The sequence below is a fragment of the Chlorocebus sabaeus genome, chromosome 7 (assembly GCF_047675955.1).
Source record: "Chlorocebus sabaeus isolate Y175 chromosome 7, mChlSab1.0.hap1, whole genome shotgun sequence".
NCBI classification, from domain to species: domain Eukaryota; kingdom Metazoa; phylum Chordata; class Mammalia; order Primates; family Cercopithecidae; genus Chlorocebus; species Chlorocebus sabaeus.
The window spans coordinates 88,314,923-88,333,042 of NC_132910.1; the positions used below are offsets into that span (position 1 = coordinate 88,314,923).

The 18,120-nt window shown below is 33.5% G+C and overlaps 1 long non-coding RNA gene across 1 annotated transcript in view; it reads right to left on the reverse strand.

The window, feature by feature from the left end:
• LOC103236266 (uncharacterized) overlaps positions 1 to 16,907 on the reverse strand; it is a 31,840-nt gene extending 14,933 nt beyond the window's left edge. Inside the window, exons 1-2 of the long non-coding RNA XR_005236978.2 lie at positions 16,799 to 16,907; positions 16,263 to 16,363 (exon numbers count right to left, since the gene is read on the reverse strand). This is a non-coding gene — a long non-coding RNA (uncharacterized lncRNA). The remainder of the gene's footprint in view (positions 1 to 16,262; positions 16,364 to 16,798) is intronic.
• Positions 16,908 to 18,120: the final 1,213 nt, after the last annotated feature.

Here is an 18,120-nt window from a genome sequence, read left to right on the forward strand (position 1 = left end):
TGGATAGCTAGAATCCCTGCTTCTATCACTGGCACTGCTAATGCCTATTCTCAACTATTCTCAATACAATTACATTGAGATCCCTTTAAGACAAGTCAAATCATGTCACTCTTCTGCTAAAAATCCTGCAATGTCTTCTTCTTTTACCCAGAGGAAAATGTAAAATTATTTAAAGGGTTTATAAAGCCTCTTATGATCTAGCCCCTCATTATCATTCTGAAGTCATCTCTTACCACACTCCAATCTTCCAAACAAGACCGCCTCCAGTTACACTGGCCTCCATCCCATTGCTCTGATTTGCTTGCCTTAATCCTGCTTTGAGATTAGGGCATTCATTGCACTGGCTGTCTCCTCTGCCTGGAACACACTTTCTAATTTCCCCAACCCCAGAAATCCATAAAGCTAACTCTAATCATCGAGTCTTTACTTTCTCAACGTATCCTATCCAGGTCATTGTATTTTACTCTGCAACCTCAACCCCCGTCACTGCCATTTTTCTCACACTGTTTTACTTTTGCTTGTCTATATCAATTAGAATATAAACTCCACAAAGTAAAATATTGTGTTCATTTTGTTCAAGAATGTATTTAAATAACCTAAAACAGGTCCCTAGTAAGCATTCAGCAAATATTCTAAGGGAATAAATTATCTGGATTTATTGCTAGTGATAAAGCATACACACACAATTTTAATTCTAGAAACAACAAGATAAGCAGTACAAGAAACATAAAATGCTATTGGTTGCAGAGGGAAAATAATGTTTTGATTGAGATGCAAAGTAAAAATGAATACTTTACAGAAGACTGTATTTGAGATAAGAATTTAAGGATTGGTAACATTTTGACAAGTGGATAATAAAGATATGGGTGCTACGAGAGTCAATCAAAAGAGGGATTAAGAACAAAACTGACCATTGTTTGCTTTTTATGTTTCATCATTCTACTCCACACCGGGATAACATAGATGAATAACCTGATCACTAATTTCAAATTGCTTACTGCTAGTGAAATGTGCGTGTGTGTGTGTGTGTGTATGTGTGTATCGTGATTCTAACAATCAATCAATAGCAAAATAATGTACTAAAATAAAGAACATATAGAAGACTCCTCTGAGAAGGTTTCTCAAAGTTGAAAAAGGACAAAAACTTTAAAAAATCAATTTCATTCAATAGTCCATAAATAGACTTAAATTATATAAAACATTTGATGATGCTGTCAATATGAAAGCTCAGTTGCAGCTGATTTTATAAAACATATTTACTTCACAGTTTAGTTTGGATATACTGTTGGCAAGGTTCTGGATTCCAAACCTACCTTGTCTAGCCACAGGAGTGGCCTCCAGGAAGATGAATAAAAGGGAAGCTTCAGACAAATCCATGACATTCCTGGACAGAAAAGTTCTGCCACTTTATTCCTATTTGTCCTACTCCAATAAAAGTGGTTGGACAATTTAGAAAAAGATAAAAAGCCCCTTTTCATTACTTTTATTATTTCATTACTCTTCTCATTACTCACAACTAAACTTCAGACCAATTCTAAACTTTTCTTCTTCTACCATCAGCCCCACTTACTTTCTTCTACCATTTCAAAACACAAAATCGCCTACAAACATTTTCAACAGGTGAGAGAGGAAAAAATGAAGAACTGAGAATAACAAATAATGCCTCAAGAACCCACTAACAACACAACTGTATCACACACCTCACACTCTACAACAACAAAATAATAATCTCCCCAAACCTACATAGGAAAAGGAATGTTCATACACTCTACTCTTTCGTCTGCAGTAGTTTTGAGTTTCATTTTTATTCACTTGTCCTTTCTACCAAAGCTAGATCTTTCTCTTTGTGTTTGTATTTCCCAGAAGGATTAAGGGAAAAGAAAATAGGGCAACTACTTCCCCTTCATTTTTGTTGTTGTTGTTAACTCATTTTCACCCAATCTTGCATTCAATACATTCTAAAAGAATAAATATAATCTCTGCAATGGAAAGCAGATGTTTTTCTTCAAAATATCTTCTCATAATGGCCCAAATTCTCTTAAACAATAGTGGCTACAATTTATCTGAACAACTTTTAACATGACTATTATATAATTATAGCTGTTTTTAATGTTGATGTCTTTGTAAATACCATATATTAATTATTATTGTGGCTGCAATAATGCTACAATATAAATTAATGAGTCAGTGCATAATCAACAAGGTGAACATCAGTAAAATGTTTTACTGGAGGCATTTGCTCTTAACCTCTGTGTCTTTTTGTATTAGGTGATAGACACCATTATCTTTTTTTTTTTCTTTTTTTTTGTTTTTTTTTTTTTTTCGAGATGGAGTCTCACTCTGTCACCTAGGCTGGAGTGCAATGGCACGATCTCCACTCACTGCAACCTCCATCTCCTGGGTTCAAGCGATTCTCCTGCCTCAGCCTCTGGAGTAGCTGAGATTACAGGCTCATGCCACCACGCCTGGCTAATTTTTGTATTTTTAGTAGAGATGGGGTTTCACCATGTTATCCAAGCTGGTCTCGAACTCCTGACCTCAGGTGATCCACCTGCCTCGGCCTCCCAAAGTGCTGGGATTATAGGCGAACACAATTATCTTTTGATAGCAGTCTGTTTCATCATCCTTGGACCATATTTTTTATCAAATAAAAATAAAATATACACAGATACTGTCTAAATATTTTTAAAATATGTAAACTTAGATTAAAATAATCTTGGAGAAAGGAAGAAAAATTCATCTTGTTTCAGTATTACTATTTTTTACTGGAGAAACGGATGACTGGAACTATTAAATTACTTCCAAAAGAACCAAGATTAGAACTCGGGTTTCCTACACTAGTTTCTGTGTTATCTTTTCATTTTAACACATGGCCTATTACCTCTTTATATTTTATGGATACTAAAATCATCACAATAGACTGCTCTATAAAATTATAAATATGCCTTAACATTTTTACATAGCAATATAATCTTTTTGTTGTTGTTCAATACGCAGTCCATCCTTTTAGCTATTTTAGTTGTTGGGGTGCTATATAAAATTTTAATTGTGCAATATTGAACATTTCACATAAAAGAATGATGTATCTCATGAGCTTTCAGGGAGACAAGAAAATTTAGTCTAAGGAAGAACAAAAGCAAACAAAAAGCAAATATGAAACTTCTCTCATGAGAAGTAAACAATAGTCCCCCATTATAGGGGGTGTGATGGTTAATACTGAGTATCAACTTGATCCAATTGAAGGCTGCAAAGTATTGTTTCTGGGTGTGTTTGTGAGGGTGTTGCCAAAGGAGAATAACATTTGAGTTTGTGGACTGGGAGAGGCAGACACACCCTCAATCTGGGTGGGCACCATCTAATCAGCTGCCAGCATAGTTAGGAGAAAAGCAGGCAGAGGAACCTGGCAGGACTAGGCTGGCTGAATCTTCTGGCCTCTATCTTTCTCCCATGCTGGATGCTTCCTGCTCTCGAACATCAGACTCCAAGTTCTTCAGCTTTTGGACTCTTGGACTTAAAGCAATGATTTGCCAGGGGCTCTCAGGCTTCAGTCATGGACTGAAGGCTACACTATCAGCTTCCCTTCTTTTGAGGTTTTGGGACTTGGACTGGCTTCCTGGCTCCCCAGCTTGCACAAGGCCTGTTGTGGGACTTCACTTTGTCATTGTGTGAGTCATTTCTCCTAATAAACCCCCATTTATACATACATCTATCCTATTAGTTCTGTCCCTTTAGAGAACCCTGACTAATTACAGGGGAAATGGAAGGATCTTCGTTCCAAGACTCTTGGTAGATGCCTAATACTGTGCTAGTGCCAAACCTTATATATACTATGTGTTTTCCTATATATTGATACTTATGATAAAGTTTAATTTCTACATTAGACACAGTAAAAGATTAACAATGACTAAAAATAAAGTAGAACATTTGTAACAATATGCCAGCATCACTAGTCTTGCACTTTGGGGCCATAATTTAAAAAAGAGTTAATTGTACAAAAACACTGTGATGCTTCAACAGTTAATATCATATCCCAGAGGGATACTAAGTGGGTAGTGTGTGCAGCTTGGATACACTGGACAAAGCGATGATTCATGTTATGGGTGGAACCGAGTGAGCTCGTGTGAGATTTTATCATATTACTCATAATGGCACACTATTTAAAGCTTATGAATTATTTCTGGAATTTTCCATGTAATATTTTTGGACCCTGGTTGACTGTGGGTAACTGAAATAACAGAAAGTGAAGCAATGGATAAGGGAGGACTAGTGTAATACTTTAGACTACAATCTTAAGTATTATAAACCTACAGTTTCACATGCTGCTGCTTTCACATTTTGAGCCTTGTGGGGCACAAAAGGCCTAAAGGTGAGTCTCCTTGCTCTCAACAGACATACTCTGACCCAGCTAGTTGGATCAGGTGAGGCAGCTACTCCCCATCTGGTTCTCAACCTAACAGGATTTTTATGCTTGCCACCTCAAACAAGTTATAAGAACAAGCTCATGTCTTTCCCAGGTACCTTACCCTCTCATTACTACGAAGCCTGCCTCTCACAGCCCTTGCTTGTTCCGCTTTGTCCCTCGTGCACCCTCTGCATGGCCTTGTGTCATGCCTGGTACTACTCTGAGCTATGGGTATGTTTTAACAATAAACTTGTTTGATTACATTTGTGCAATATTGGTCATCATATATTTGGTGTTTTGTTTTTGTTTTTGTTTTTTCGTATTAGGTAAAGGAGATGATATCTTCCTCACCGGCAGGATAAATAAGAGGTGATTAAAACACCCCAGAGCATGGTGTAAAAAAAATATGAAACAAACTAATTTTCCTAGATCCACATTTTGGAAAACTGCTGTTTTATTTTTCATCTCCCAGTGGGGGTTTTTAATGCCCTTTTCAGCAACAAAACAAAACAAAACAAGACAAAAACAAATATTGCATTACATACCATAGGAGAGTAATGGAAAAGAGAAACAAAAATTCAGGATTAATTCTAAACTCTTATACTCCTATACACTATGGATATAGATAATAGGTCCTGATTTAAAGCTTTCCATATTAATTTAATCCCTTGTAAACTCTGCTGTTTCATAGAAATTATATTTTAAGATGAAGATTAAAAACAGAAAAATAATATTTTGTGTCTGTTCACTCATGTTGTTCCTTGATTCATTGAAGCATAATGAACAGAATTTTAGTTTAAGATTAAAAACTTGCAATTATGATGACAGTGAAATACATATTATAGAAACATGAAAAAATCACAACTCTTTATGACATTCAGAGACCATGAAAACACACTATTAAGAGATTTTCAATATAATAACTTGGAAAAATATAAGCTAATAATTTAAAAACTTTGTGAAAGTCAATAGATAATATTTTATAATGTAAACTTAACATTACTTTTTTAAAAAATTCAACTCCTAGAAGATTTGATGAAAGGGAAACTTTTTTATTCACTTTACTGATAATGTTCAATTGTAACATTTCTGCTGCATTTAAGATAGCACAATCTCACTTTACAAGCAAATTACTCATATCTGTTTCCTATCTCAATAAGCACAACTAAGAGTATACAATTTTGTTTCTATTCACAGAGGTACCATAGATATTTATGAGGAACATTTCCACATATTGCATGCCTGCTTTACTTTCGTTAGTTTGTCCTTTAGATCAACTTTATGGGTTTATCTTGATCTATCACATTTATTTATAACATGATAATTTGAGCAAGAAGGCAAATGCACTTCCATTTTGACTCTGAACCTGGATGTACATATTTCCCTGACAATGTGCAGCCTCCATTGTTTAGACTGAACTTGAGTATGTGTCTTAGAAAGACTCACCAGAACATTAATCAGATGTTAACAATGTACATTACTGCAGGTGTAATTTGTTTTTTTCTGAAAATCTATTTTTATGAACTTGACCAAGTCATTATGCCTCAGTATGTTCTTTCGTCTTGTTAAAAAAAAAGGGGTTTGGGACTATTTTGGCAACAAAAATGCTATGAATATAATATTTTGACTAACTACCTTTTGAATTTTTATATCTTTATTTTACATTTGCATTCATTTAGGATATACAATACATTCAAAATCCAAGAGACATACAATTGTAAACAAGATGTTGAAGGCTTACCCATCACTGTCAGCCTAATTTAGCCCACCTCAATGCATTTGAGGTAACCACTGTCATTACTTTTGGATGCATCACCCCAAGGTGGCTTTATGCAAATGTAATTATATATAATTTTTTTCCTCTTTCTTCCAAAAAAGAAAACTTGCTCTATACAATATTCTGAAGATTGGCTTTTTCATCATATGTGTCTTGAGCTCTTTAGTATTAGAATATAGAAAGTTAACTTATTATCTTTTTCTGCTTTGTGATAATGGTATTATAGTTTATTTTACTAGCCCCTTATTAATAAATACTTGGGTTGTTTCCACTCTCTTGGTGTTACAGATAATATTTCAGTGAATTACTTTATACAATAATTTATCCAATTTATGCAGAAACATATGTAAGATAAATTCCCAGTGAGATTTGTTGTTCCTAGGCTAGAAGTATTTATTTTGATATATTGCTAAAACTAGTTTTATTAGAAGTAAACCATTTTTTTCTCCCACCACCTATGTATGAAATAACCTGTTTCTCCTTAGTTTGGGAAAGAGAATATTTTCTCATCATTTTGCATTCTTGTTAATCATAGAAATAAAAATAAATCTTGCTTTATTTCTAATTTGCATGTCTCATGAGTGAGTTTGAAGACTCTCAAAAATTATTTTAAGAAAACATTTAAATTTATTTTTCTGTGATTTATCTCTTCAATATCTCATGGTTTATGTATCTTTGAAGTATTTGCATGTCTTAGTCCATTTATGCTTCTATAACAAAACACCTGAGACTGAATAATTTACATAAAACAGAAATTTATTTTCTCACATTTCTGGAAGTATGGAAGTCTAAGATTAAGGTGCCAACATATTCAGTGTCTGGAAAGGACTGCTCTCTCCTTCCAAAATGATGCTTTGCATGCTGTGTTTGTGAGAGGGCAGGAATGTTGTGTCCTTCCATGACAGAAGATAGAGAACAGAAAGGGGTGAACTTCTCTGTCAAGCCCTTTTATAATGGCATTAATTCATTCACAATGGAAGGGCTCTCATGACATAAACACTTCCCAAAAGGCCTCACCTTTCAACATTAGTACATCAGGGATTTAGTTTCCAATATATAAAATTTGGGGGACATATTTAGGCCATAGCATTCTGCTTCTGGCCCCAAACTTCACATCCTTCTCACAAACAAAATACATACATTCCATCCCAATAGTACCAAAAAGTCTTCACTCATTCCAGCACCAACTGTAAAGTCTAAGACTTGAGTCTTACCTAAACAACCTATAGGTGAAACTTTAGGTACAATTCATCCTGAAACAAATTCTCCCACTGTAATCTTGTGAAATCAAACAAGTTATGTGCTTCCACAATATAACCGTAGGGCAGATAGAGATCAGACATTGTCATTCCAAAAAGGGGAAATAAAAACGAATAAAGGGACAACAAGTACCAAGTAAGTTGAGAACCCAACAGGGACAACATTAAATCTTAAGGCTTCAAAGTAATCTTTTACTCCATGTCCTACTGTCCACAGGCACTGAAGTGAGGGGTGAGCCCTCAATGCTCCTGGTGCGCCTTACTCCTACAGCTTTGATGGGTATTGATCATGCTACTCTCACAGGTTACAATTAGGAGATTGTGGCCCTCCCAAGCTGGTGTTACATGCTGTGGTTCTACAGTTATGGGCTCTTGAAGCAGCCCATCCCCCATGGTTACTATACAACCTTGCCTTACCAGGGACTGTCTGTGGTGGTTCTGCTCTTGCAGAAGTTCTCTCTCCCTGGGAGGCTTTTGGAGACATCCTTTGAAATCTAGGGGAAGAAGGCCAGGCCTCCAGAACTTCTTTATCCTGTGCCTGCAGAATTTGCACCATGTGGATGCTGCCAAGGCTCACTGCTTGTGCCCTCTGGTATATTCGAGCATTCACTTTAAAACTGTTACAGCATCTGCAAACAGTCTCATTTATAATAGCATCAAAAAAAAAATACTCAGGAATAAATTTAACCAAGGAAGTGAAAGGTATCTATACTACAATGATAAAACATTGATGAAAGAAATTAAAGATAATATAAATTAATGAAAAAATATTCCATGTTAATGGATTGGAACAACTAACATTATTAAAATGTCCATATCACACAGCATGGTCTATAGATTTAATGCAATCCCTATCAAAATTCCAGTGTCATTTTTCACAAAAATAGAAAAAAAAACTATAATTTTTATGAAACCACAAAACATCCTGAATAGCCATAACAATCCTGACCAAAGATTGAAAAAGAACAAAGCTGGAGACAACACACAAACAGATTTCAAAGTATATTACAAAGGTATGGTAATCAAAACCGCATGCTACTGGCATAAAAAGATACACCTCAACCCATGGAATAGGATAAAGAGTCCAGAAATAAACCACACATCTATGGTCAATTGAATTTTGAGAATGGTGCATGAACACTCAATTCAGAAAGAATAGTCTCTTCAATAAACGGTGATGGGAAAACTGGATATCCACATGCAGAAGAATAAAAGTTGACCTTTATCTTACACTATGTACAAAAATCAACCAGAAATTAATCAAATACTTAAATGTAAAACCTGAAACTGTAAAACTAATAGAAGAAGACATAGAGGAAAATCTCCATGAGATTGTGCCTTATTGGATAAGACACCAAAAGCACAAGCAATAAAATCAAAAATAGACAAATGGGATTGCATCAAACTGAAAAACTTCTGCATATTAAAAAAAGATTAATGAAGTGAGGAGACAAGTCATAGATTGAAAAAATATTTGGGAATCATACATCAGGTAAGAGACAAATATCTAAAATATTCAAGGAACTCATACTACAAAATAACCGTATTTACAAAATGAGCAAAGGACTGAATAGATATTTCTCAAAAAAGACATACAAATTGCCAACACATATATTTTTAAATCATCAACATCTCTAATCACCAGAGAGATGTAAATTAAAACCACACTGAGATATTACCTCACACCTATTAGCAGAGCTATTATTAAAAAGACAAAAGATAATAAGTGTTGATGAGATGTGGAGAACACGAAACCCTTGTACACTCCTGGGAATATTATAAATTAGTACAGCCAATTTGGAAAGCAGTACAGAGGTTCCTTAAAAAGCTAAAAATAGAATTAACATATGATCCAGCAATCCTACTTCTAGGTATATACCCAAAGAAATTGAAGTCAGTATCTTGAAAGGATGTCTACACTTTGATGTTCATTGCAACACTATTCACAGGAGCCAAGATATGAAAATAAACAAAGTGTCCATCAAAGAATGAATGGATTTTTTAAAATGTGTTATATATCCACAATGAAATATTATCCTTAAAAACAGAAAATTCTGTTGTTTGCAACAACATAAATGAACCCAGAGAACATTATACTAAGTAGAATAAGCCAGGTACAGAAAAACAAATACCATATGATAACACTTATATATGAAGTCTAAAATTGTCATATTTGTGGAATTAGAGAGTAAATGGTGATTTAGAGGTGAGGAATGTGGACAGGGAAAGGGGAGATGTTGGTCAAAAGGTATAAAGATTTAGTTAGACAGGAGGAATAGGTTTTGGGGATCTACTGCACAGTATGTTGACTATAGTTAATAATAACGTATTATATTTGTAAAAACAGCTAAAAAGGAAGATTTTATTCTCACTCCAAAAAAAGATATATATTTGAAGTGATGGATATGCTAATTAGCCTGATTTGATCATTATATATATGTATGTACTGAAACACTGTCTTGTACCCCATAAACACACAATTATTATTTATTAGTTAAAAAAATACTCTAACCTTTACCGAGTACTAAGGTTCAAAGCTGGTTCCACAGTTTTAGGGATTTTTATAGCCACATACCACTCTTCTAGTATCAATTTCTGTCTCAGTCAATTTGTGCTGCCATAACAAAATACCTAAGACTGGGTAACTTATGAAGAACAGAAATTTATTTTCTCCACGTTCTGGAGGCTGGAACTCCCAATATCTAGGTTCCATCAAATCTGGTGTCTTACAAGAGCTGCTCTTGGCTTTCAAGATGGTGCCCTTTAAACTGTGCACTTCAGAGGAGAAAATACTGTGTTCTCACATAGCAGAAGGTGAAAGGCAAAAAGAGGAAAACTCTCTCTACCAAGCCCTTGTATAAAGGTGTTAATTCATTCATGATGACAGAGCTCTCATGACCTAAACACCCCCAAACAGGCCCCACCTTCTAAAACTGTTGCATTGGGGATTAAGTTTCCAACACATGAATTTTAGCAAACACAAAGCAATATATAATTAGGAAGATTAGCACTTCTAATTTAGGTAGATGAGTTGAAAATACATTTTTCCTAATTTGTCAATTGCTTCCTGATTTTGCTTATAATGGGCTTTTTTTTCTATATTTTTTACCCAGAAGTTGACATCTGTATAAGAAAACTTTAACATCTGTTGACATTTTGACTTTTGTATAAGAAAATTTATCAATATTTTTCTTTATGGATTCCAAATATCAAATCATAATTCGAAAAACTTTCTCCAATCCAAGTTTATAAATGAATTTATACATATTCTCTATATGTAAGGAAATTAAACATATTTCTGTCTACTACATTTATTATTTCATTTGTTTACATTGAACTCTATCTCTTCTAGAAAATTTATGTTTTTAATATTGAAATATTGATATATATCCTGATATATATCAATATATCCTGATGAGTATATGTAAAGAGACATTCAAACTTCACATTTATCTGAATGATTCAGTTTTTCCATTAGTATTTTTTTAACAGTACACCTTTATTATAATTTGAGGGACCATATTTATTATATATTACATTCTTATGTCTATTTGGGTTTATATGTGAACTTTTTGCTCAACTTCTCTATGTCCTGTCTATGAATCAATACAATGCTATATTCATTTTGAAGCTTTAAGATATATTTTAAATTGATAAATCTGTTTCAATTTGCCCTCTGGAGTCTGCCACTGTGTTTTTTTAAGTGTGTTCGTTTTATTTTGTTGTTGTTGTTGTTTTAACTCTAGGTTCCTCTTGCTGCTTATGGACAACAATCCTGATGTCAGAGTTCCTAACAGCTTGTTATTTTGATAACTATACAGAATAAGTTTCTCTCTAATATAATAATTTTTTCTTATATTCATTTTTTTTTCAATATAATCTTACCTCATATACACTTTTTACTAAGGACATTTTTAAAAAGTAGTGGGAGCAAGGACAATTGTTGGAAACAAACATTCTACTCCTTGTCAGATGCTTGCCCTTCCTAAGAAAGCTTAGTAAGATCCATGATTAGTAAAACACCTCAAGGGAATAAGAAAATAAAATAGTTATTTTCCCAAAGATCTTAGGATTAGAGAAGCTGGGCATATTTCCAGCTTTCTCCACTTATCTCTTTTGGCTCCACTGCAGCAAAATATCTTCCCTTAAACACAACCATGCCTGAAGGAGAAAAGTTAGTTAACCCTTTGATCTTCATATCTTTGAACCAATTTAGCATACTCTGGAATCAGGGATAACTCTGGTAATAGTCAAACTGCTTTGACATGTTAGCCAAACATTTACCCACAGAATCTCTCTCACTGGCCAGGGATCATTCACATTATTCAGAGACATTTTGGCAAAAAGTCTTATTATACAACATGTTAGCACTGAAAATTCTATGTGTCACCTAAATTCTTCTGTCTCTATACTCACAAGGAATATTGTCCAAGTGTGAAATCCATTCTAAAATTCTGTACTCTGAAAACAAATTTTAAAAAGAAATATATATATACACACACGTGTGTGTGTGCATGTGTGTGTGTGTTTCACTAGTCTTCAGTCTGCCTGTTTGGGTCAAAGAAATCCTCAGCCCTTGTAAATTTTAGGTATCACAAACTTCCACTTCAGAGAGAATGGGGTTGAATCAGTCTTCTGACCCATTAACATTTCTAACACTAACACCTCATGTACTTATGTCTGAAAACAAGGATCTACACTTTTAGCTCCTGTTTTGCTTATCCACTAGATTCCTTATTGAGTGCTTATTGCTTTCAGCCTGTTGGAAACTCAGGCATCTCTACTTCTTTTGTTAAAACTAATGGAATTCCAGAATCGAATAGGGAAATATCCACTTCACCATTTCGAACTGTATATTTTTAAAATGCAGTCTGCTAAGCTATCCCAAATAGAAATAATAGTCATATTCTATTGAAAATCCATCCTCACTAGTAAATATTTACAAGATCTTTGCTTAAACAGCCTGAGTAAATTCCTAGCATTCTAGTATCATTTCCTTTTCCAAGTTTTGTTGTCGTGTTGTTCTTAATTCCCCCAAATCAATCTAATATTTAGGTTTTAAGTCTTTGTGCTAGTCCATATTCTGACCCCAACCTTTGAGAAAGATGGAAAGATTGATGGAAAGATGTCCACAGAGAAATATAAGTGATATAATTTTCTTACATGGAAGCTACCAAAACAACCATATAAATTGGGAACAATACAACATCTTCCCACATGAAGTTTCAGGCTTTACTACAAGTCCCCGGTTCCCTGTGAGGACTGATTATTTCTGCAGAAAATTCTTCTGGCCATAAGAAATGTGCCTTGCTATTCTGAAAATAAATTTATTCCTGTGACTCTTCAAAAATCTTTACTACTAACATGATATAAATAGCTAATAAAAATAATCTCAGTGCATTTAAAATTTTTCTTTGAGATTGAATGAATTTGTATTATTAGTCTCCTAGGCTGTCCAAGGGTCTATGTTTGTTTAAGATAAGTAATTTGCCTAAAAATTTACAGGTAAGATCAAATCCAGATTTATAAGTCAGTTTCTATCTTTACACATGCTGCCATTCTGCCTGTATATTGTCCTTGACTCCTACAGAACTGCATTTACCTCATTAAGCTTTGAAATTTCACCTCAAATTATATTGATAGAGGTACAGAAGTAGGTACAGAGCTTCCTGTTCATCTATTAAAAGGTCACGAAAGAAATTACTTTAATATATCAGTATTTAGAATTCTTATTTCTCCTTCAGACACAATACTTCCTCATGGACACAGTAGATTGTGTAAGTAGATAAATTTTCTTATTTTGTTTTGGCTTCAGGAGATTCAGAGTGAAATTCAAGAATGCACTTAATACTGGATATAGAATTCTGGCCTCATTCTAATAACATTTTCCTTGGAGTTGCCAATTTATAATTTTTATTTTACAGTATTTTATAAGAACAAAAATCAATAACTAATATATAATTGATAATAATGTAATTAATAATATCTAATATTATTATGTTTTACATGAATTATCTTATTTAACTCTCATTTTTTAAATGAGGTATTAACCATTTTTTTTCCTAGTCAGTGGAACTGAAGATACTCAACCTTCTTTAAGACTGTGACTTGGAAGCTCTGTATAACTTCTGCTAGCATCCTGCTGGAATCAATGTAGCTCTGCAAAGATAAGCTAGGGATATAGATTATAGATAAGTAGCTTTCTATGTGTATGGCTAAAAATAAGGAGGAGAAATCAAACTTCAAGGGATAGCAGACTCTATCAGCACTTCTTAGGACAAAATTGAGAGGAAGGAACAGAGCATCTAAGTTGCTGTTTGTTTAAACATGAGGCAATTTGGCCTGAATTATCTAACTAGATAATTTAGATTGCTTATATGCACTGATAAGTTATCTATTTTTCTCAAATTTTTCCATATATAAAGATTAAATTATGCTTTATCAATCTTTATATAAGGCTATGCTATGGCAAAAAAGGACTGAAAATTGCTTAGACATAATACGATTTATTTGGAGAATATTCTACACTTAACTAAAAATGACCTCATCACCAACCATGCCCTTTGACAGTGATTTTAGCTTCCTTTCCCATCAAAACATACATAGTTGCTATTTATTGATTGATACTGAATAGTATTTATTACTTCCTGTTTTAGTGGGGAGATAAACACTTTGGATTTTACTGGATTGGCTATCCTAGCCCATAGCACATAATTTAGTTTTTATTCATCTAGTAATAAATTTGGTGAATAATTTGTGTCATGAAAATGTTTTCAATAAATACATTGAAATTAATCTGTATTAATCTCAGTAGTTGAGTAATTCTGAAATATCTTACAACTATAGTTCACTAACTATTAAAATTTAAAATCACTCTGTATTGATATGATTTTTTTTGTAATATTATCCCAATCAACCAAATATTTATTAGGTACTAGGGTATTGTCTTTTTTATGTGTCTAAGATTAATTTCTAAATAAATATAAAAACAGCAGGAACCATGACCTCCTCCCACAAGATACCTAGAAACTGAAGCTTCCTGGAAGATACAAACATGATTTGATGCATTTGTCCATGTTGGGGATGGGGATAAGGCAATTTATAAAGGGAAAAAATATTTATCACTTAGCAAGTCCCTATAACTGAAAGTCTGAAGTCTTATAATTGATCTAAATCAATTTTCTGTTTATAAATAAGTAAATAGAACTTTAAGAAGATTAACTTACATCATTTCAAACATGTATTAATTAATTAAGAATACATCTATATATTTAACAATATGTATTGAGCTCCTATATGTCAGAACTTGCAGTAGGCATTGGAGATAGTGTAGTAATTAAAGTAGGTAAAGTCTTTGTTTTCATGGAGTGTAGTCTAGTGAGAAGAGTGAAACTAATCAATTAAATGCACATGGATATAATTAATGGTATTATTAGTACTATGGAGAAAATGAACAGAGAGTTACTACAATATGTAAGTAGATGATCTCATCAAGACTGTAGGATCAAGCAAAGCTACTATGAGAAAGTAGCCTATTATCTGATATATGAAGGAGGAACAGATATTAGCTACTTATTATTGACTCTATGGTGCACGTTTTTTGTCATTTTTTAACATTTTAAATTCAATAAACAACAATCAATGAAGCATCCTTAATTGGTAACAAGCCTGTCTGCCTGCTTTCTTTCCTTCTTTCCTGCCTTCCTTCCTTCCTTCCTCCTTTCCATGCAGTACATCAAACATTATTGTAAAACTACAGTAAAATATTATTGCACATCTAATAAAATATATTAAAATAATAATAATAATAATGATAGCAAATGCTGGCAAGGATACAGAGAAACATGATCAATAATAGGTTGCTGGTGGGACGGGAAGGTAAATGATACATCCACTCTGGAAAACGTCTTTCCAGTTTCTTATAAAGCTAAACATGTCTCAACCATATGACCCAGTCATTGTACTCTCAGAAATCATAAACGTTCATAGTTCAAATGTTATTTGTACTATTCTAAAAATAGAGACATTTCAGATGTCCTTCAGTAGGTGAATGGTTAAACTCTGATACAACTATACAACGAAATACTACTCAACAATAAAATGGAACAAACTATTGAAACACACAGGAATTTGAATGAATCTCAAGGGATTCAAAGTGAGTTAAAAAAAAAAAAAAAAAAAAAAAAGCCAGCCTCATAAGGTAACGTACTGAGCACATGTAGTAACCAGATTTTAGTTTCTAACACCACTCTCCAAAAAGAGGAAAATCCTTAGATAAATGGCTAATTCTAGGACTGAGGAAGTAAATATATAAGGTGAGCCTGGAGCATCTTGTTTGGACAGAAAATGAGGACGCCTCAACAACAAAAACAAACAATTCCACATTCACTTGAAAGTGACACAAGAGCTAACCAAAGAGCCACCAGGGGACAAAGCTGGAAGAATTGGAGCAACAAAATAAAATAGGATTGAATTATAACAAAAATATAAAATAAGTATTCACAAATTTATGCTGATATAAAGTGACAAAATTAATGAATAAATGGAGGAGAAGAAGGAAACCATTTGGTCAGAAGAATTCCAAATAATTTATGTAGGCACTCCACCTTCAAGGAGGTAAAGCATAGCTCCACACTTCTTAGATATGGACTACTCATGGTGGCTTCCTTCCGAAGAGTACAATTTCAAAAAGGAAACAAAAAACTTCATAGTGGAAAAATCTGACAAACATTATCTCAGCTAGAAGATCAAAGAAATAGCAACAGTGTCATATTCATAGCATATCTCTTGACAAGATGTGATAAAACTAAAAATGACGCTTTACCTTTGTGGTCTTTCTCCCCAAAACTGGTAATCTCAGTCTAATCGTGGGGAAAACATCAGACAATCCAGTTGAGAGACATTCTTCACAATATCCAACGATACCTTCAAGACCATCAAAACAAATACATCTTGAGACTATCATAGCCAAGACAAACCTAAGGAGACTTGACAACTAAATATAATATATTATGGTATTCTAGATGGGATCCTGGAAAAGAAAAAAAATTATGCAAATACTAAGATAATATGAATAAAACATCTAATTTAATGCTAATGTATCAATATTTCTTTCATTCATTACAGCAATTGTGCCATACTAATATAAGATGCTAACTATCAGGAAACTGAATATATTGGAACTCTCTGATTCATTTTCATGGTTTTCCTGTATATGTAAAACTGTCCTAAAAAGTAAAAAGACTGTCACCGAAGAAAGAAAAAAAGAGAAAAAAATTAAAGAGTTTACACAAATTCCATTTATATAAAATTATTTAAAAAATGACAATATCATAGAGATAGAGAACAATTTGTTGTTACCTGGAATTATGAAGGAAGGAGGAAGAAAGGTGGCTTTAGCTATAAAAGGGTTCACAAAGGATCCTTATGATGGAATTTTTCTGTATGTTTGCTGTGATGATAATCACACAACCCTACAAATATGATCAAATTGTATAGGAGTAAATACACACACATAAATTAATTCAAATAAAACATAAAAGCTAAATAATAGTAGATTATATCAATGCTAATTTTTGGTTATTATAAAGTGCTATAATCATTCACAATTTTAACACTGGAGGGAGCTGAGTGAAGGGTTGACTAGATATATCCATATTATTTGTTACAAATTCATAGGTATCTACAATTCTATCACAATAAAAAATTAACTAAAACATTATTGTATTTGCAATCACAGTGATTTAATGCTGTACAGTAGTTGAAGTGGGGTAGGTATGTGTGGTTGTGAAGATCTTCACAGACAGGAAGAATATCACATGCAAAAGATGTGACATACAAGAGATTATGTAGTATTCACTGCACAAACATAGCAAACAGCCCATAAGGCTTGAGCTTCAGAGACTAAAAAAATAGTGGTTCAATATGAAGGTGGTAAGGATAGACACTGACCACATCCTGTGGAACCTCTGAGGACACATCACAGGTTTAGTTCTTAATTTTAAGTATCTTTGTAAGCCAGAAATTGGGAGCAGTTGATAAACATCAGTTCTTTAGTAGATGCAACCAAGGATTCATTGATATTTTCGAAATGCCTGTGCTACTTAGAAATTCCTGTTGTAAGATGAATTGCATGCACTCCTTGGATAGATTTGCCTAGATTTACATCACAGGTCTATCTCTTTAATGGATATTTGACCTTGATCCAATTGGTTAACACTTTAAATCTCACCTTCGCATTTTATATTTAGACAGACTTGCCTACCAAACTCTCAGTATGTGGCAAGGATTAAAAAAAAAATTCCATGTTTATAGTTTAGCATAATATTTGGTACTCATTAAGCTTCATACAGCTTTGTCATTGATTTCTGTTTTATACAGACTCTAAAAAAATTACACAACTAATATAGATTAATTAGGTAAAATATCAGAAAGTAGAGATGAAATAAAATTTAAAATACCAGGTACAGCACCCTGCATCCATAATCACTGTTAAATTCTATGTTCCAGTTAAACCCAATTATGAGAAAAGAGGCTAGTGAGGGAACAACTGAATCTGCCACATCAATCTTCCTCATGAAATATAAAGGCCCAGGATAACACTTTTCCACTGCTGTATACCCAAAACAACGAAGAGCATGATAAATATTGGCTAAAGAGATGGATAAATTAAATTTGATACA